This window comes from Adiantum capillus-veneris, chromosome 26 (genome assembly GCF_014529385.1).
Source record: "Adiantum capillus-veneris isolate H3 chromosome 26, ASM1452938v2, whole genome shotgun sequence".
NCBI classification, from domain to species: domain Eukaryota; kingdom Viridiplantae; phylum Streptophyta; class Polypodiopsida; order Polypodiales; family Pteridaceae; genus Adiantum; species Adiantum capillus-veneris.
Window position 1 is genome coordinate 69,406,642 of NC_140956.1, and position 21,943 is coordinate 69,428,584.

A 21,943-nucleotide genomic window follows, 5' to 3' on the forward strand; every position below is an offset into this window, starting at 1 on the left:
TAAACTGTTGCACCCAACTACATACACACATACCTTTTGGCAATGCATTGTACCATGACTCCTTTAAGTAAACTTTGGGTTTGCCACTGCATTGGGCTGTGGTTGCTCTAGCACCTCATTTGAAGGGTGTTGTTGACTATGCTCTGAATCACTGTAATATCCAACTGTATGAACTCGAGTTGAAACTTGAGTTGTTGCCTTATGGGAGATTACCTTGTACTTTACTTACAACTCCTAGCTTTTTTAGGATGATTACAATGGTTAAAATAGAGCTATCCACCATAAGTATATATCTCTATCAACCCCCCCCTCCCTCCCCCCCACCCACCCATGTTTGGGCTACCTTGTGGATACGACTCCCTAATATCTCTCTTACCAGGTTTAGTTAGTGCCCATTCTTTGGCCTCTTACCTGGGTGGTTGTTTGGTGGATTCAGGCGCATACAAGCGTATGCACACCAAACCCTGTGGACACTCTATTTTTTTTGAAAAAAACCATGTAATTCAGCCTAAGATGAGTTTTAATCATGATGTGATTAGACAATATCCTCTTTATTTCTCTGAGTCTACAACCCTTGTAAGAGGCCAGATGGCCATGGGAAAGCCCCCTAACTTTTAAAGTCAAAACGCTTAGTTTTGAGAAAAGAAGTATCATTGGCCAGAGGAAGTAAAAAACGTGCACTGTGGAGGCTTCTTGTGACTACAACTTGTAATCTTCTTTTCTCCTGAGCTGGTAATCGGAATTTATTCCGAATAGCACATTGCGTTCCTTGTCTCTTGCTCTACAATCTAAGTGTAATCATTTCCAATTCTGCTGTGGTTCGCGACGTATTGTTTGTGAGCTAAATGCATTGATTTGGGGGTTAAAATGGTTGTTTTTTGATGTTTTGACCACGGATAGGTGTTTCTATGCTTAAGGAAGATCTTTCCAAGTACTTCTGTTTCAGTTTTCTGCACATTTTTGTGATGGATCGTGATTTATATACCTTCCCAGATGGTGACAGAACTTGGTAGGATTGAGCCCATAAGTGTTGCGATACCACTCCTTAAGTTTCCTGGCATGCCGGATTCGTTTGGATACCAAAAAGGCGTGATGACGTTAAGTGGTGGATTTGGACGCATATTGATTGTCTGACTAGGAAGTGGTTGATTTACTTTTATCGTAGAAAGAGTAGCCCCTGAGTTCACTTTGGTGAGATTGACACTCTCATTAAGTCTCCATGCCCCATCCCGAGTTGCTTCCTTGCATATTGATATTATGTTAGTACAAAAGAGCTATGTTGCAGACGTCCGTCGCGGTGACCCGCTAACATTGGCACCGCTGCCGGGGAAACTGATCCTTAGGTGGTGAGTGACTCAGTGTACAAAAAAATAAAAATAAAAATAAAATTCTCCCTTCAAGCTTTTGATACCCGTTCCGCTTACCCATAGACAGTGAAGCAGCTAGACGTAGGTTTAGTGCTTGATAGAGACTGGAGTCCAAGACTAGCCAGTGCTATTCCTTAAGAGAAAAGAAAGCTGTGAGTGAAGTACAAGATAGTATTTCGTTCTTTGATTTTTCACATGCTTGGAAAGGGCTGTTCCACCACACACGTTGTTGTTATTTTCGTACTGTTAAGTTCAGTTATGTTTGCATATTCATTTCAGTTATAGGAGTAGGTTAGGAAACAAATTACACCATCATTTGTGGCCAAAAGGATTGAGGGAAAAACTGTCAAAAACCTTATTTTGCTGTTGAAGACCATAACTTTGAAAAGTTGAAGAAGTGATGGTCAGAGCTTCAAAATTGGACCAAACCCAGTAAAACTTTCAAGAAGGGGATAAAAACACTTGTTGGAAAAGACCGTGCAAAAAACTTCCAATTTGCCTGTCCAACATGGATCGCGATCCATGTACCTTTTTGGAAAAATGTGCTAAAATTATTTCCTTTGCTTAAAAGAGGCTCTCAGGTATCGGAACCTTGAGTTTGGTGGGAAAAAGAGGGCTAGAAGATCATAAAAATCAAACGATTGGGGTGAGCAGACCAAAACCTTGGGAAAAAGGGAAAACAGGACAAAACTGAAATTTTATTTGCCCAAATCCAAAAAGGGATGAGAAGTGCGGCCAACTAGAAGCAAGGAATCAACAGAACCAAATTTCATGCCCAGATGCTTCCCAACATGGATCGTGATCCATGTTCCAGGTAGACATCTGACAGTAAGATTTGACCAGTGTACTCTTGATTACTAGTTGAAAAACTTTTCCAAAAGGAGCCATAGACAAAAAGTGAAAAAAGCTGGTCAAAATACCAGAAAAGGAGTGGTTTGCAAAAAACCGCAAAATAGACACAAAATCCTGCTTCTCACTTGGAAAAAATTGACCAAATCCAAAAAGACTTGGGGAATAGCATCATCATACCTTGTGTGATCAGCTCACAAAGTGTCAGTCCAAAATCTTGCCAAACATGGATCGCGATCCATGTGTCTTTTTGGAAGTTTGAGCTGATAAAAGACAAGCAGGGAAGTGATAACAATTGGAGCACTTTATCCTAAAGGACCCTTATCAGAAAATTTCAAAAAGAGGGCAAAAGGTGGCAAAAATCACACCAGGGGGAAACCACTGAAATAAACCCTAAAACTAGCTTTTGTCTGTCCAAAAAAGCTTTAAAGCATTCAAAAACCATATAGTCAGCATCTCTAGGCCAAGGACTAGCTGGGGGACAAAATTCAGTGTATTTTGACACAAAGGAACATGGATCGCGATCCATGTTTCCCTGACACAAATTGATACCAAACTAGTACCATAGCTAGAGGGCATCACAAAGAGTCTAGTGGTCCTTCCAGAGTTGAAATTGGATGCAAGAAACCATTCCAACAGCTCATAACTGACAGAAGCTCAGGCAAAGTGACAAAATCAACTTAGCCTCCAATCTAAAGATTCATTTCAAAAAAAAGAATTGATACTGGAAGACCTCTTAATCATGTTAAATCTGATGTTAGTAACAAAAGTTCAACTAGCTTCTCAACATGGATCACAATCCATGTACCTCTGAGTTAGAACAGAGACAGAAACTTACCATACAAGGAGCTAGTCCATAGCAACCTGGAGCTTCTTTCAAAATTGAAATTGGATCAAAATTGTTGAGGTTGTGTAGGGAATTGTGTGCTAAGTTTTGTCGAACAAAAGTAAGAACTAACAAGAACAGCTGTAAGCTTACATCTATCAAGCAAATTCTTGACAGGTTGCAGTACTAGAAGATACTACCCAACAAGCAAGATCAAACGGGAGATTCAAACTATTTAATGAGGTAACTTGGTTTGGATTTTTTATTACCAATTCTTCATGAATCTGCGATCAGGAAGAGTGTACCAGAATAGGAACCCCAACATCTTTGATCAAGGGAGTAATCACTCAACGAAAGAAAGCGTGAATCAGAGACCAATGCCGCCTTTGGAACCCATTTTAGAGGAGAGTTTCTCTGACAATTCGTATGAGAGATCATACGGCCTCATGACTGAAGATTCTAACAAGTCAAACCCTAAGGGAACAACTTCGATGGGTGCAGGTCCTTCTCAACCTACATCTCATGTGAAATTGTTGTATTTGAAGTTTCAATTTAAAAATGTGCTTAAAGCCAAAATCTATAAGGATGGAATGGACCGCTATCGTGTTAAGTTCAGAGATCTTGTAGATGTTGATTATGACGGGGATAGATATTTTGACCGAGAGGGAATGATGTACCTAGTGGTTCATAACCCTTTTATTGTGGATAAATGGGGAATGACTGGCACCAAGGACAAAGTAGATAATGAGCTGGCCGATGCACCACCCAAAATGGAGAAACAAAACGAGGTACTCAGACGCACCAATGAGACAAAGCGCCTTAACACAGACAACACATATGTGGGGCTTTATAAGTTCAATAATGGAGAAAAAACACTCTATTACAAATGTGACGAGCCCCGCATCAAAGAATTAACAGACCAGAAAAAATTGTATGTTTACACGTACACGGAGGGCAGAAGTATTCAGGTGGTCATAATGGATAAGTATGGCCGAAAGTACTCTCCAATGGATCGAAAGAAGTTAGAGAGATATACATATTTTGGAGGACCACTCAGCCAATACTACATAAATCCGAAAGAGGTAAAAACCATGACTACTCACATCAGACCTGAGACTGTACTTGAGAGCCCCTTGAGAACCAGAGTGGAGGATTCTTATGGACATGAACAAGTTCCAAAAATAGAACCTTTAGGATCGACGGCAACTAGGGCTTCCATGAACACACATAGGGGCAGTACTGTTCCTGAATTCACTTACACCACTGGAATCCCTCCGACTATTACACGAGATCGACTTGATGAACGTATAGCGGATAGGATACCACTGTTAGTACCAAGAGGAGATTATGAACCAAGAGAAGCCACACCAGGGGGACCAGGAGTGTTAGAATGGTTGCAGAGGCCAGGCGTATGCGACCATCTCAGGTGGCAAAATGCTTACCCAAAAAGTATAATGGATCTGGAGATCCATATGCCCATGTTTCAATCTTCAAACAAGTATTGACAGCGGAACATGTAACTGATTTCCACACTCAATATGAAGGATTTGGGTTGACATTGGAAGGTACTGCCCTGACTTGGTTCCAACCATTAAACAGTTTGGAATTCCCAAGTATTGAGCAACTTCTTCGAGAATTCGCTGAGGAATTCTCAAAAAGAGGGATCAAGCATAACACAATCTCCCAGATCTATGCATTTAGGCAAAAGGAAAAAGAGAAAGTGAAGGAAGCATCACTTCGTTTCAAGCTGTACATAGAAAGATGCCCTGCTCGAGAGCTACCTCAAGATGAAACACTATCAGTCCTCTTCATAGAGGGATTGCAAAATGACATGCTCAAAAAGGACTTGCACCTGAAAGCATATGTAACCTTTGAGCAAGTCACAAAAGAGGTGTTGTATCTTGTAGATAACTGCAAAGCATATGAGGAGGTGACTGAAGACACAGATCAGGGGTCTAGTAGCACCTCTTCAACCATGAGTGAGTCCATACAAAATTGGGAGGGCAAAACCCAACTGTGCCGGACGTTGATTGAATGATCGAGGAAGTGATCAAGAGGATAAACCAAGGAAACAAGACGAACCCAAACACACAACAACTGCCCACCCAAAAATGTGATACTTGTGGAGGAGATCATCCAACCCAGTGTGCAACCTTCAACAAAGGCTAGGAGTAAATGCACAACAAAGATTGAAATGGTGTGCTACAGAACAAAAATGGACAAACCACGAAACTCACGAATGTTTCTATAATCGGAACTCTGTTAGAGAGAGACAATGTGGACCACATGGGGGACAACAACTTCCGCCCCCTCCAAGGTACCAAGTGGGGCCAAATAACGCAATCTTGGATCAGGAAAAATCTCAACCTGTTTTGGGACATCAACCTCCTTTACCCCAGGAAAATAGGGCTATGTGAGGAAAAGATGGAAGTGCCACACTTGTGTCAGCTCCTATCCCAGAAATCCACCTGGAGCATGACCTCTACCCAAATGACATCCGATCATTGTATGGCGATGCAGGCACATTGATATTGGAAGACAGTAAACCACAGTTGTTGAAGACTTTACCTTCATTTATTGGTAACCTTGAAACTCGATCTGAGGTAAGGAAAGTCTCATCTCAATGGAAAGCCAATCCTAAGATGATGGATACTAAAACTCTTCACGAGCTGATGTCATCCTCTATCCGTTGTACACCGACTCTGTCAGAGTTACTGACCGCATCTTTGGGATGAGGTCGCGAAAAATTCGGAAAAAATACGGCCGATAATTCCTTCACCTTAGGCTTCTTGAAACACACTAAAGACACAACCCTCGAAGCAAAGTAAACATGAGCCAGTGCCAGTAAACAAGGTAGGGGACTATTGTGAAGGTGAAGAAGGAAATACTACCCTATCGGTAGAGTACAAGGACGTAAAATTGGTAGCGATATTGGATAGTGGAGCCAGAATTGCCATAGCCACCAAAGCAATGTGGAAAAAATGGGGAAAACTTGCTCTAAGGAAAACTAGAATGAAACTTCAACTAGCGGATGGGTACCTGGAGAGACTTATTGGCATCTTGGAGCAGATTGTAGTAACCTCTTGTGGAATTGCATATGAACACACCTTCGCTATTATGAATTTTGATGAGAGCAGCAATTTCAACATCATACTGGGCAGACCATTCATGCGTTAGCTCAAAATGGTGCAAGATTGGGGCTATGACTATATCTATCTCTGGAACAAGGATGTCACTACGAAAATTAGTGTCATAGATCATAGCTATAGAGACGTAGAAAGAACCCTAGGAGAAGACTTGCGTTCCACAACTGACCAACAAGTAGGAATACCGGCGTGGCTCCAGAACAAAGCTCACCAATGGATAGGAGAAGCTTTGGATTGTGGAAGTCTAAAAAAGAAAAACTGCATTCTTGATAGGACTGCACAAGACGAAGCATACATACCAGATCCTTTTCCAGAAGAGATGTTCGAACCTTTTGGATGGTAACAAATACTAGCTACTCTTGATGTACGTGTTAACGAGGTGACCCTCACCAAATTCTATGATGAGGAAGGGTATGATATCATTCCATTCCAGATGATGAATGTCCGCCTAACTCCAAAGACAGAGGAAGACATACCTGACAAGGAAGGGGTGGCCGAGTGCCAATGCATAGTGGACGAAATCTCTATAAGAGACCTTGTCCAAATGGATGAAGAAGAAGATTTTCAAGACTCGACTGATAAGACGCTAGAAGATAACGCGGACGATGAGTTGTCTAGTAGCTTGAGTCAGAGAATCAAACGGAAGGATCGACGAGTGATCTACTATGATTTCTCAAAACAAAACCCTCAAAGATAAAGCAGGTATCGAGATAAACGCAGAAACAACCACAACAAGCACAACGAGGACTCAGTACCTCTATTAACTGACAAAACGTAGTATTTGAGATTAGTCAAAGCGACTGACTGCCTCAAGGACAGGATATCAAAGTGATATATGAAACGTGACTCAACCAAAACAACATCAAAACAAAAACCAAAAAAAGAGAAAAATATCAAAAAATCGTTTGAGTTGTCCAAGATGGAGCGCGAAGTCAAATACAATGATTTGAAACGAGCTTTGAAGGAAGTTTGGACAACAAAAATGGAAACTGATGAGGAATCAAATGATGATAAATTTGGTGCACTTTCCCACTATAAGAAGTATACCATTCAGGATAGGAAGATAGTGGTGCAAAAACCCAAACGAGATCCCAAAGAACCAAGAATTTCATATGATGGACCTGAAAACACCAAAAGCATTAACTTAGCAGAACAAGGTGAGGAGCCTAAACCGGCATATATTGCCATGGACCTTACTAAAGAGGAAGAGCAACTTCTAGTTGATATGCTCAGGCAATATAAAGATGTCTTTGCATGGTCATACAAAGATATAAAGGGGATAGATCCTAATGATATATCAGCACATGATTCCCCTTAAGAGTGATGCCAAACCACGCAGACAACGTCCTTACATGTACAATGAAACTTTTGCAAAGAAAATTAAGGAGGAAATAGACGAACTGAAGGATGTTGAGTTTATCTATGAGATTGAGCACACCGAGTGGGTATCCCCGATTGTGGTGGTAGCCAAAAAGAATGGCAAACTGCGTGTCTGTGTAAACCTCAAACAAGTAAATGCAGCCACCATCAAGGATAACTACCCACTGCCAATAACCGATCATGTTATTGAGAGGGTAGCAGGGAAAGAGGCCTATAGTTTCTTGGATGGGTTCTTAGGCTACAACCAGTTGACGATTAAAGTGGAAGATCAACATAAGACAACTTTTGCGAGAGAGTGGGGTATATTTACATACAGGGTAATGCCTTTCGGCTTGACCAATGTCCCGACCACATTTCAAAGACTAATGACCCACGCATTCAAGTAATATCTCAGACAATTTTTGGAGATCTACATGGATGATCTTTGTGTTCATTCCCATCGACAAATTGATCACATCACTCATCTGGGAAAAGTCTTTGAAAAATGCAGAATGTATCGTATTTGGTTAAACCCGGAAAATGCATCTTCATAGTAAGACAGGGTAGAATTTTGGGCCACATTGTGTCCAAAAATGGAATTTCAACTGATTAAGAAAAGGTGCAGACAATTGCTGCACTACCGAGACCAACGAAGATAAAAGAAGTGCAAGCATTTATGGGGCATTACGGATATTACAGACGTTTCATATATATGTATGCTGTAATAGCTAAGCCATTGTACGCCCTCATAACTAAGTTCGAATTGACGTAGGAATGTGAGCATGCTTTCCAAAAACTGAAGCAACATTTAATTTCAGCTCCAATTTTGCAAGCCCCTGACTGGAGCAAAATCTTTCATGTCCATGTGGATACATCAGCCTATGCTATCGGGTGCGTATTAGCTCAGTGAGGAGAGAAGAAAATGGATTTTCCCATTTGCTACTCTAGTCGGCAACCAAACAATACAGAGAGAAATTATACGACTACGGAAAGAGAAGGTTTGGGAATGATCTGTGCTGTCAAGAAATTTAGACACTACCTTCTAGAAAACAAGTTTTTCTTCTTCGTGGATCATCAAGCACTGCTGTATCTAGTAAACAAACCTTGCAACACTGGAAGAATTGTTCACTGGTTTATACTATTGCTTGAGTTTGACTTCACGGTGGTCGTAAAAAAGGGGACAACACACCAAAGAGCAGATCATCTTTCATGACTATTTCATGGGGAAGCCCCTGAGGGTGTTGATGATGAACTTCCTGATTCATATCTGTTTAATATAGAAATGGTGCCAAGATGGAGCAAAGAGGTCATTCCTCTACTCACAATCGGCTCATTGCAGACATAAAGACAACCATCAATTATCCATCAAACATGAAATCTCCAACTTTTAGCAGGACGGCTATACAAACACAGTAAGGATGGGATACTGAGACTATGTGTACAGCCCGAAGATACCACCTACTACCTCAAACAAGCTCATATACAAAATACGGGATTTCACACTGGTGAAACACAGACAGGCTAACGGTTACAAGGAATACAATGTCCATAAATATGTAAAGTCCTGTGATAGTTGTATAATTCAACCCCCAGTGGAACATGCCACCATGTTTCGTGTAGTACAAGCACCTAAATGGAGTGCTCCCATAGTTGAGTACTTAAAAAACAAAACCTTTCCAGCGGGATGGGGCAAAGCAAGAATGAAAACTGTCAAAAGAAGAGGCCAAATACTATTTTCTCATTGCCAACCAACTGTATAGGTGGGGAAAGGACAAACAATTATGGCTGTGTGCTACAGAAAGTGAATATTACATCATCCTAGATTAAGCACACTCTGGACAACTTGGTGGACACTTCTTTGCTGATAAAACGGCAAAGCTTGTGCTACACTCAGGCATATGGTGGCCAACCCTATTCATGGATGCAACGACATATGTCAAATGATGTGATGAATGTCAATGCACAAAACCACCCAAAGAAGAGATGAAATGCCACTGAGGCAAATGATGGGTGTACGTGCTTTTGCCAAATGGGGCATTGATTTCATTGGGTCCATCATACCTCCAGGATACAGGACTCACGCACAATACATTGATAGCCGTTTTTCGGCTCTCTGTGATTGCCATAGTGAGTTATCCCCCCCTATCAAATCACTCAAACACTGTGGTTACCCTCACCCTTTCACTGTATATAGGTGCGTGTGAGTTAGGGGACTTTTCCCATATCTCCTTACTGAAATAAAAAACCCTCAATTAGCTAGTCGTTGGGCTAGTTGAGCCAAAAAAAATATAAAATATAAAAAATATAAGTATATTATGGCCCATGCGTATGTAAATATTTCTTTGTATATAGGGCCTAAATAAAAGATTTTTTCATAATTATTTTGGTATTTATTTAAATATTTCTACCTAGGTGTGTGTTATTTATGCTCTGTACATTGCCTCACCATTACCACAATTTTTCTTACCATTTTTCATATTCTTTATTCCATATAGAAATATTTTCATGTAAGCTTCTCTTATATTTGGTGTAACTCCACCCCAACAAAAATCCAAAAAAACTAGTTTTATTTATGTGTATATTTTTTCACTATTGTGATTTTTCCCTTCCTACATCTATTTTGTTTTGTTTTAGAACACCAAAAATATTTATCTTTTTATGGTAGCCTCATAATGAGAGAGATTTCTTTTGACCCCTTTATATTTTTTCCGCTTATATTATTTATATTTGACATGTACATATTTTTTAGACCCCTCAATATTTGATTTTCTTAGTTGTACTATTCACTTATATCATAATCTCAGCAATATCTTCAATTATAGACCTACCAAATAAGGTCAAGGGTAGGTGGCATGCATACATGCACTATGGAGGGCTCACTCTTGGAAGTATTCAAAAGAATCATCCAAAGAAGGACCCCACAAGGACCTTGAGCAGTGGAAAAAAACGGTCGGTTTTGCTGAATTTTTAAAGTTCACTTGCTCTCCGAGTTTGAAAAGGTGATACAAACAAAAGTTGTAGCTCGTGGGCTGAACTTTTGCCTCAAATTTTTTCATATTTTTTTGAGCTACGAGCTGTGAGCTATGATTTTATTAGTGGACCCCAGTTTTCCCATGCTATGCAGCCACACTCTCTCTTCCACTTTATCATTTTCCTCTTTCACACACACTTCTCCACTCATCATCCCCACCTCTCTCACCACTCCTCTCTGCACCCTACTCACCTTCTCCTCAACCTTGAAGAATAAGAGAAACCATGGTGAACTCAACCTCCCACACACAATTCCATTCCAAAATTGACCACCTAGTCTCATTTTTCCTCCTCCAATTTACCCATATCTATAAAAAAAACCACAAAATTCAGCCTCTTCTCTTAAAAGACAGCATCATGGTGGTTGATTACTCAGCTTCAATTACCTTGTCTCTCAAGGAAGGTCAAGAGTGGAGAAAAAATGTATCGTCAAAGCTAGTGGACCGTCAACAAGCGTCAAAATTGGCCCTACTCAAGACACTTGGAGCATCAACCTTGTAAGAAATCCACCTTTTCTTACCTCTTAAGAGTTTTTCTTCCTTATTTGTATCCTACATGGATACTCCCATTGTAAATATCCAATTCCATTTGTAAATTAATACTAACTCTACTAACACTAACCCACTATGAAAAGTCCTATCACCTCCATTTCTCTCCTCTCTCTTTCCCCACCAACTTCTTGATAATTCCAAGCAAAAGAAATTAGATAAATTGCTGAAAATCTAACCCAACCATGGTTAGAGGAGTAACCCTAGCCTTCAAAATTGCTATAAAAGGAGGGTGTAGCTAGCACAAAAGGGGGAGCCATAAGCAAGAGCACTATGCTATAGCTTGAGAAGCCAAGCTCAACCTCTTGAGAAGGAGCTCTTGAGTGGAAGCTCATTGTCTTATGCATGTGCATGTGTTGTAATAGGGGATTAGCAAGGGAACTCTATGCCATTGTAAGAGAGAGAGAGTGATCATTCAATTGAGAGTAGGAAATCTATCATTTCTCCTACTAGTGTAAGCCCAACATTTGCTGAATCAAGGAGGGTGGATTTGGACTAAGCTTGGATACTTTGTCTCCTTTCCAACGTGAAGTAATGGACAACAATGATGCGTAAGTGTCTTGGTGGTTTTTGTTAAGTTCTTGATAGCTTGTCTCTGGTGTTCTCATCAATCTAGCCATAAATCCCACATACTGTAAGAAGGCGACAGGGTGGAGAGGACTCCCCTGGCCTTAAGACAGTGATTGGGGTGGCTTTTCTTGTGATGTATTGTGGTGAAATTTACGCAAGCTATGTTGAACAAATACTAATCTCACTTTGATTTGTCATGACAGATTTGTAAGAAGGTATTAATGCAACAAGCACCCCCTCCCCCTTTCTCTCTCTTTCTTAAATATATAGTTGTGTTTGCTTGATCATTGCCGATACGTTTCAAAGCAGCCCGAGCACTCTCTCTCTCTCTCTCTCTCTCTCTCTCTCTCTCTCTACGCGTCCTAGTTCGCATCCAAAACTAGGTGGTGCCCCAAATTTGTGTAGGGTTAGGTTGCGGGTTTGTGTGTGTGTTTGTTGTTTTTTTCCAACCCCAACCCAATTGAGCAGCATGGGAGCCTAGAAGAGTGCTTGGAGGCCACTCTTCTTGTTGCCCGTCCGAGACCGCCTCAAATTGGTGCCCCCACGGAGGAACGGCTTGTGTATTTTTGTGTAGAATCAACCTTTAGCATAGTCAAGTAGTTTCCATGAATCACGAAAATTTGTATGATCCCTTCATTCCCATTGCGAGGCAAAAGGTACACATAATCGTTAGTACTAAGTTGCAATTTCAACGTGTCACTCGTAGAATTTTAGGTCCTCTTAGGTTGGCCGAGATAAACGCTTCAGTAAATCCTTTTATTTTGCCTCTCATTAGGTACGACCTTAGTTTGGACGTCTATATTTTTGTTTTGTTTTAAGCATTAGGTCATGCATAGACCATGGATAATGGCCCAGGAATAGAGGTTTTCCCCTTCCATTTCACTCCACACATTAGAATAAACATTGCAATTAGTAGGAAAATCCATTTTCAACAACGTATGGTGTTCATGTTTGGTGCCCAAAGAGTAGGAGAAATTCTCACATCACCAAACCCTGTCATCCTACCTCTTATTGATTATCATAGGTCATTTGATGTGAATATCTTTATTTTGTTGTAGAATAGATTGCAAGCTAGAAAACATTATTGTGTAAATCTTTTTAAGAAAGAAAAACAAAAACGGGTGTCACTTTGAAATCAATTCAATGGAAAGCCAACGCCAAATGTCTGGGTATCCTCTTTTCTTTGGAGAGCCTGGAGAGGATGCAGAATTATTTTTAGCGAATTTCAAGATGTCTTGCCGTATCAAGAGGATAATAACTGATCAAGAACGTGTAGAAATGTTTGAGGTGGTCCTTAGGAAAGATGCTAGCACTTGGTTTGACTCTTTGCCTGAGGAAGTTAAGGGGAATTACATAGAAGTTTTGAATCGTTTCAAGAAATACTTCTTTGATCCCCAAAACACTCAAAAATTATGGCAAGACATTGTTTCTCATAAGCAAAAAGACTTAGATGACTACTACTTGTACAAGCAAGAGTTTCTACGTCTTTGGGCTCTATGGATACGAAATGTTGCTAACCCTGGTGATGGTGCAGAATTTCTAAAGAAGGAGAGGTTCATAGCCGGACTCTTTCCTGACCTTAAGGTAAAAGTTGAGGCGGGTGCACCTGCTACCTTTGATGCAGCTGAAACTAGGGCTACTGAGAAATATAGGAAACTCAAGTGCTTAAGGGGAGAGGTTCCAATAGAAGGTCTTAGACCCAAAGGTAAGTCACAAGCATCAACATCGAGGGAGCTTCCTGAGGTAACGGCGGAAGTAATTGAGAAATTAAACGAATCTTTAAGCAGCCTGTCAATTCACCTTGCACAAGCTGTAGGTCCAAAGGGACAAGCAAAGAAGTCTGAAGAGCGAGATCCACGACCTAGGAGAGTCTTGCAATGTTGGAATTGCGGAGAGTCTGGACATGGGATGTATAATTGTCCTTGGCCCCGTGGGGAGCCAGGGAGACCTAACTTGAATTACCCAGTGATGAATGCAGGTGAAGGAACTGGTCAACAACCAAGGCTTCTACAAAGACCAAATGGACCAAGACCACCTCCACAAGGGGTAGAAGGAGTTCCACCTTTGCCAGATCCAAATGTGCATGTGGTAGAGGTGACAAACTCAAATGAGGTTGACATGGAAGCAAATGGCATTAAGCGTGGCCGAGGAAAAGGTAAAGAGAAAGAGGGTGTCCCATCACAGAGTGACCATGGACAAGGCAAGAAGGCAAAGGAGACCAAGGAAGCTAAGAGGACTCGACGTCGTATCAATCTCCAAGACTTCCCTCTTGGACATGGTATGGCTCCATACAACCTGTTGGAAGACATGCGAGGTAAGGCTCCTGATATCTCATGGCCTCAGTTTCTTGCATTATGCCCACAAGTTAGGAGGGATTTAACAAAGGCAGTTAGCACTAGGAGAAAGGTAAAAGAGAGTTTTACTGTTGTAAAAATTGCACATGCTGAAATGAACGAGGATATTACACCTGTGCTAGATTGTTACATAAAAGGAAGATTGGTTAGGAAAGGTCTAGTGGATGGGGGTGCACAAATTTGCATCATGACAGAAGGGCTCATGCAAAGACTAGGCATGCACATCCATGAGACACCTGAAATCAAAGTGAAAATGGCAAACAATAGCAAGGCTAGGTGCGTAGGCATTTGTAAAAATGTTTTTGTGGAGGCCTTTGACATTAAGAAGGCAGTGGATTTCTATGTCATGTCTACCAAGGGAAATGGTTACCCATTTATCCTAGGAAGACCATGGCTAATGAAAATGCGAGCTTTGCAGGATTGGGAGAGTGGAAAGCTAATTTGCAGGAATGACAATCACAAGAAGGTTGTCTTTGACATGAAGGAGCAACGCCAAGAGGAGCTCCATGAAGAATCATCTCGAAGTGAGACGGAAGAAGATTGGACTGAAAACACTTCAGAAGAAGAAAGTAGCGGCAGCATTACTGAAGAGGAGTCCTCCATTGAAGTCATGGGGGTAAGGTTTAAGCCAAACAACCAGGAGACCTCTTCTCGAGGTTTGGAAGAGGTAGGTTCCCAAGAGAACCAAAAGGTGGAAGATGAAGGAATGTTAGAAGGTATGTTGTCTACAACACTTACAAAGGATGAAAGAGAGGAGTTCAAATGTGTGCTAAGGAAATTTCCGAGGCTTTTTGCTAAAGACTACACCGATGTGCGTGGAGTAGATGTTGTTCAACACAAGATTGAGTTGAAGCCAGAGGCCACACCTAAGGCTCAGAAGCTACGAAGGCTAGGAGTCATCAAGGAGCAGGCTTTACTCAAGGAGGTAAGAAAGCTTCTAGCAGCAGGTTTCATTTATCCAGTGGAGAATTCAGAGTGGGTCTCTCCCGTTGTTGTCACTCCTAAGAAAAACGGAAAGTGGAGGGTGTGTGTGGATTACCGTCCACTCGATGAGGCAACAAAAAGAGATCACTTTCCCCTCCCATTTCAGGATGAGATACTAAATGAGGTAGCTGGTCATGAGAAGTACACTGTGTGTGATGGCTACTCAGGTTACTTTCAAATAGGGATTGAATTGGAGGATCAATTGAAAACAACCTTTATCACTCCTTGGGGTTGTTATGCTTTTAGAGTCATGCCATTTGGTCTGACAAATGCTCCTGCAACATTCCAACGTTTCATGAACATGGTGTTTCAAGCATTCTTTGGAAAGTCAATTAGGGTGTTCATTGATGATTTCTGTATTTATAGCTCAAAATCATTGCATCTACAAAGGGTAGAAGAAGGTTTAAAGAAGCTCTACGACATGGGAGGTCAACTCAACCCCGACAAGTGCCACATAGGTGAGGATGAAGTGATCTTGCTCGGTCACAAGGTTTCCTATAAAGGCATTGAGGTGGATCCTTCAAAGGCAAAGGCTCTTATTGAGCTCCCGTCACCGAAGAGTCTTAAGGAGGTCATCTCTTTCATTCAGAGGGTGAAGTATATGTCACGCTTCATTCACTTAGCCTCGGAGTTGCTTCATCCTTTGCAAAAGTTGACACAACAAGTAGAATTTGCATGGTCTGATGAGCTTGAAGAGTATTTTTGTAACATTAAAGTCATTTTGTCAGAGCTACCAACACTCATGCCTCCTTGTTGGGAGTACACATTCTTTGTTAGCTCTAGTGTTGGAAGGGAAACAATTGGTGCTGTGTTGCTACAACAAGATCCCCACAGTACAAGGATGCGACCCATCTACTTTGCTAGTAGGGTCATGAATGCTTTAGAGAGAGACTACACAGAAGCAGAACTCATGATGCTTTCTCTCATGTTTGCGATAAGGAAGTTTAGATCCTACTTGCTCCCAAAACCTTTTGTAATTCTCACCGCAGAGAATTTGTTCCCTTGGGTGTCATCTCAAATGAATCTTAGTACTAGGATCTCAAAGTGGATTATGGAGTTGCAAGAGTTTCAATACTCTTTCAAGGTAGAAGATAGTGTGCGTGCACAATTGGCAGGGATTCTCACTTATAGGGTGCATGAAAAGGAGATTAAGGTGCCTGAAGTAAAGACCCTACCATTGCCACCACCAAAAAGTATTCCTAATGCTTTTACCTTGTTCTTTGATGGAGCTTTTCGTCGAGCCACAGGAAAAGCAGGGGGAGGGCTAGTGTTGCTCAACCCAAGTGGAGAGGTGGTCATGAAAGAGAAGTTCAATCTACCAAGTTCAGCTAGCAACAATGAAGCAGAATACGACACACTAATTCATGGTTTGAAGATGTGCATTGGCCAAGGGATACAACGCCTCATGGTAAAGGGAGATGCACTTCTCATTGTTAAACAGATTTTAGGTATTTGGGCATGCAAGAATGAAAGCTTACGGACAAAAGTTCATGCCATTCGTAGATTGTTTAATCAATTTGAAGAAGTGCACTATATCATATTCCTAGGAAACAGAATGAAGATGCCGATTTACTTGCACAACAAGTAGTTACATGTGTTGAGAAAGAAGTGCAGGTCATCATGGTGGCGGCAACTGTCAAGCAACCGAGATACCAGCGATTGGAGTCATTGACTCCCATTATTAGCTACATTTTGGAGGGCGAGTTTCCACAAGACTTCACGAAGGCTCAGAAGAGGAGACTCATGAAGAAGGCAAGCGCATATCTCTTCCTAGAAGGCTCCCTCTATCAAAGAGGGAAGGATCAAGTGTGCAGAAGAGTACCAACTATCGAGGAAATTCCAGCCATTCTAAAAGGTTTGCATGAAGAGGCATGTGGTGGTCATTTTGCCCAAGAATCAACTGTGAAGAAGATTTTGCTTGCGGGGTATGTTTGGCCAAGCTTGCATGTGGATGTTCAACATTGGTGTAAAAGCTGTCACAATTGTCAGATAAATGGAAATAGAAGGTTGGTGCATGGCCCGAGGAAAATAGTGCTTGCAAATGGACCCTTTGAAAAGTGGGGCATTGATGCTATGGGTCCTCTGCCTAGGACAAAAAATGGTAAACTCTACATTCTAGTGGCTGTAGACTATATGACTAGGTGGGTGGAAGCTCAAAGTGTGGCAAGAGTGAATGAGAGGACAGTTAGCAAGTTTGTGTACAATCACATTTGTTGCAGATTTGGCACACCTTTGGAGATTGTTTCTGATAATGGTCCAGGGTTTAGGAAGGGCTTGCTCACAGAAGTTTGTGAAGAGCTTCACATTCTACATCGTCATAGCACACCATACTACCCACAATCAAATGGTTTGGTGGAGAAGGCTAATGGTGTCATTGCAGGAATCATTAGAAAGATTGTGCAAAACAAAACAAAATTATGGGATGACTTCTTGGATGGTGCCTTGTGGGCATATCGAACCACATATAGGGAAGCCACGGAGTTCACACCATTTCACTTGGTCTATGGTCAAGAGGCTTTACAGCCAATTGAACTAAACATTCCAACAATGCGACTTCATGGCAAATCAGCACAAGATGATCAAGAAGCATGGATGGATCGACTTCTTACCTTAGCTGAGCTTGAGTGGAAAAGAGAAGCAGCATACGAGTGCTATAAGAGGAAAGCCACACAGACAAAGGAGAAGCTTGACAAGAAACTGAAGGACAAAGGCATCAATGAAGGAGATCTTGTGCTAAGGTATGACAATCGACTCGATAATCTTATTGATGCCAAATTTGAAACAAGATGGCAGGGGCCATACATAGTCAAGAAGGCTTTCAATTCAAGTTACTATCAACTTATGGACTTGAATGGGAAAGAGCACTCCAGGAAGGTAAACGGCTATCGCTTGAAGCCTTACTTGAGTCACCTTCTACCAAAGGATCTACCAGAGCAAAAGGCAACTATCCCATGTAAGTATTGTTCCATGAAGCATGAGTGTAACACAAACCAAAATTCCAAGGGGCCAAACAATGAAGATCTTGTCAAGGACACTGAAGCACTCTCTTTGGAAAAGATTCTTTATGATGGTACATGAATATACCATCATCCTGGGGGAGGGCTAATGATAGCCGTTTTTCGGCTCTCTGTGATTGCCATAGTGAGTTATCCCCCCCTATCAAATCACTCAAACACTGTGGTTACCCTCACCCTTTCACTGTATATAGGTGCGTGTGAGTTAGGGGACTTTTCCCATATCTCCTTACTGAAATAAAAAACCCTCAATTAGCTAGTCGTTGGGCTAGTTGAGCCAAAAAAAATATAAAATATAAAAAATATAAGTATATTATGGCCCATGCGTATGTAAATATTTCTTTGTATATAGGGCCTAAATAAAAGATTTTTTCATAATTATTTTGGTATTTATTTAAATATTTCTACCTAGGTGTGTGTTATTTATGCTCTGTACATTGCCTCACCATTACCACAATTTTTCTTACCATTTTTCATATTCTTTATTCCATATAGAAATATTTTCATGTAAGCTTCTCTTATATTTGGTGTAACTCCACCCCAACAAAAATCCAAAAAAACTAGTTTTATTTATGTGTATATTTTTTCACTATTGTGATTTTTCCCTTCCTACATCTATTTTGTTTTGTTTTAGAACACCAAAAACATTTATCTTTTTATGGTAGCCTCATAATGAGAGAGATTTCTTTTGACCCCTTTATATTTTTTCCGCTTATATTATTTATATTTGACATGTACATATTTTTTAGACCCCTCAATATTTGATTTTCTTAGTTGTACTATTCACTTATATCATAATCTCAACAATATCTTCAATTATAGACCTACCAAATAAGGTCAAGGGTAGGTGGCATGCATACATGCACTATCGAGGGCTCACTCTTGGAGGTATTCAAAAGAATCATCCAAAGAAGGACCCCACAAGGACCTTGAGCAGTGGAAAAAAACGGTCGGTTTTGCTGAATTTTTAAAGTTCACTTGCTCTCCGAGTTTGAAAAGGTGATACAAACAAAAGTTGTAGCTCGTGGGCTGAACTTTTGCCTCAAATTTTTTCATATTTTTTTGAGCTACGAGCTGTGAGCTATGATTTTATTAGTGGACCCCAGTTTTCCCATGCTATGCAGCCACACTCTCTCTTCCACTTTATCATTTTCCTCTTTCACACACACTTCTCCACTCATCAGCCCCACCTCTCTCACCACTCCTCTCTGCACCCTACTCACCTTCTCCTCAACCTTGAAGAATAAGAGAAACCATGGTGAACTCAACCTCCCACACACAATTCCATTCCAAAATTGACCACCTAGTCTCATTTTTCCTCCTCCAATTTACCCATATCTATCAAAAAAACCACAAAATTCAGCTTCTTCTCTTAAACGACAGCATCATGGTGGTTGATTACTCAGCTTCAATTACCTTGTCTCTCAAGGAAGGTCAAGAGTGGAAAAAAAATGTATCGTCAAAGCTAGTGGACCGTCAACAAGCGTCAAAATTGGCCCTACTCAAGACACTTGGAGCATCAACCTTGTAAGAAATCCACCTTTTCTTACCTCTTAAGAGTTTTTCTTCCTTATTTGTATCTTACATGGATACTCCCATTGTAAATATCCAATTCCATTTGTAAATTAATACTAACTCTACTAACACTAACCCACTATGAAAAGTCCTATCACCTCCATTTCTCTCCTCTCTCTTTCCCCACCAACTTCTTGATAATTCCAAGCAAAAGAAATTAGATAAATTGCTGAAAATCTAACCCAACCATGGTTAGAGGAGTAACCCTAGCCTTCAAAATTGCTATAAAAGGAGGGTGTAGCTAGCACAAAAGGGGGAGCCATAAGCAAGAGCACTATGCTATAGCTTGAGAAGCCAAGCTCAACCTCTCTAGAAGGAGCTCTTGAGTGGAAGCTCATTGTCTTATGCATGTGCATGTGTTGTAATAGGGGATTAGCAAGGGAACTCTATGCCATTGTAAGAGAGAGAGTGATCATTCAATTGAGAGTAGGAAATCTATCATTTCTTCTACTAGTGTAAGCCCAACATTTGCTGAATCAAGGAGGGTGGATTTGGACTAAGCTTGGATACTTTGTCTCCTTTCCAACGTGAAGTAATGGACAACAATGATGCGTAAGTGTCTTGGTGGTTTTTGTTAAGTTCTTGATAGCTTGTCTCTGGTGTTCTCATCAATCTAGCCATAAATCCCACATACTGTAAGAAGGCGACAGGGTGGAGAGGACTCCCCTGGCCTTAAGACAGTGATTGGGGTGGCTTTTCTTGTGATGTATTGTGGTGAAATTTACGCAAGCTATGTTGAACAAATACTAATCTCACTTTGATTTGTCATGACAGATTTGTAAGAAGGTATTAATGCAACAAGCACCCCCTCCCCCTTTCTCTCTCTTTCTTAAATATATAGTTGTGTTTGCTTGATCATTGCCGATACGTTTCAAAGCAGCCCGAGCACTCTCTCTCTCTCTCTCTCTCTCTCTCTCTCTCTCTACGCGTCCTAGTTCGCATCCAAAACTAGGTGGTGCCCCAAATTTGTGTAGGGTTAGGTTACGGGTTTGTGTGTGTGTTTGTTGTTTTTTTCCAACCCCAACCCAATTGAGCAGCATGGGAGCCTAGAAGAGTGCTTGGAGGCCACTCTTCTTGTTGCCCGCCCCAGACCGCCTCAACATCATCGTAGCAACATACTACATGACGAAATGGGCGGAAGCAAAAGCAACCCAAAAAAATGATGCAAGGACTACAACTCAGTTCCTTTTCGAAAACGTCTTTACGCGGTATGGACTACCAATTGAAATAGTGAGCGATAGAGGAATACAATTTGTGAATGACATCATTGAGAGCCTCCTTGACGAATTCATGGTGGTCCATCAAAAGTCAACACCCTATCATCCGAAAGCCAATGGATAGGCAGAGAGTACCAAAAAAATCCTATGCACAGTGCTCATCAAGATAGTGAGTGACTCAAGAAATGATTGGGATTAAAAGCTACACACAACCTTATGGGCTTACCGTGTAGCTTTTAAAATTTGCATTGGAACAACTCCCTTTAACCTGGTATTTGGGATTAATGAGATACTACCATTGGAATTCCTAATTAAATCCCTCAGAGTGGCAACACAATTAGGATGGACAAGCCATGAGCTATCGGAGAGACTAGACACCCTAGAACAATTAGATGAAACTAGACTTAAAGCGATAGCTGGGATATATGCTCAGAAAAAAAAAGTCAAAGCTTTCCATGATCAACACGTGATTGGTAAGAAGTTCCAAAAAGGGGATTATGTTCTCATGTATACCCTAAAACAACACTCCAAAAAACTCAAAAAGCGAGGAATGGGGCCTTTTGTAATCCGTGATATATCACAAAGTGGCGCCATCAAACTTGCAACATTTGCAGGAGAGGAGATGCCTAATTGGACGAGTGGTTGCGGGTTAAAATAATATCTTCTTCCACTGACACCAGAAGAACTCGCAACACTCCATGCAGCATTTTAGCGTAGACATCAAGCACAGGATATTCGGGAACAAGCACAGCAGGAAGCCAAACTCAAAATATTGAAACGCAGGTAACAAGCAAACTTCTAGAGGAAAGAACAACAGGACGTGGCTATTAAGAATGCTCCGATAGCATCCATACAAATGGTGGCTACATGGTTAGGAGGAATGGATCTACGCATTCGGTTTACAACTTGCCAACGACACGACCGAAAGAGCGTTAGTGGACACAGGGGCCAGAGCTAATGTGGTTAACTACTCCACTTTCAGAAAAATCACACAGGAACCTCTAATGCCCAACACTATGGGGTTCAAAGTCGCAGACAAAGGTACTATGGACAGTCTAGGCCACATAAATTTTCCAATCACCATTGATGGGACAATTTATCCAC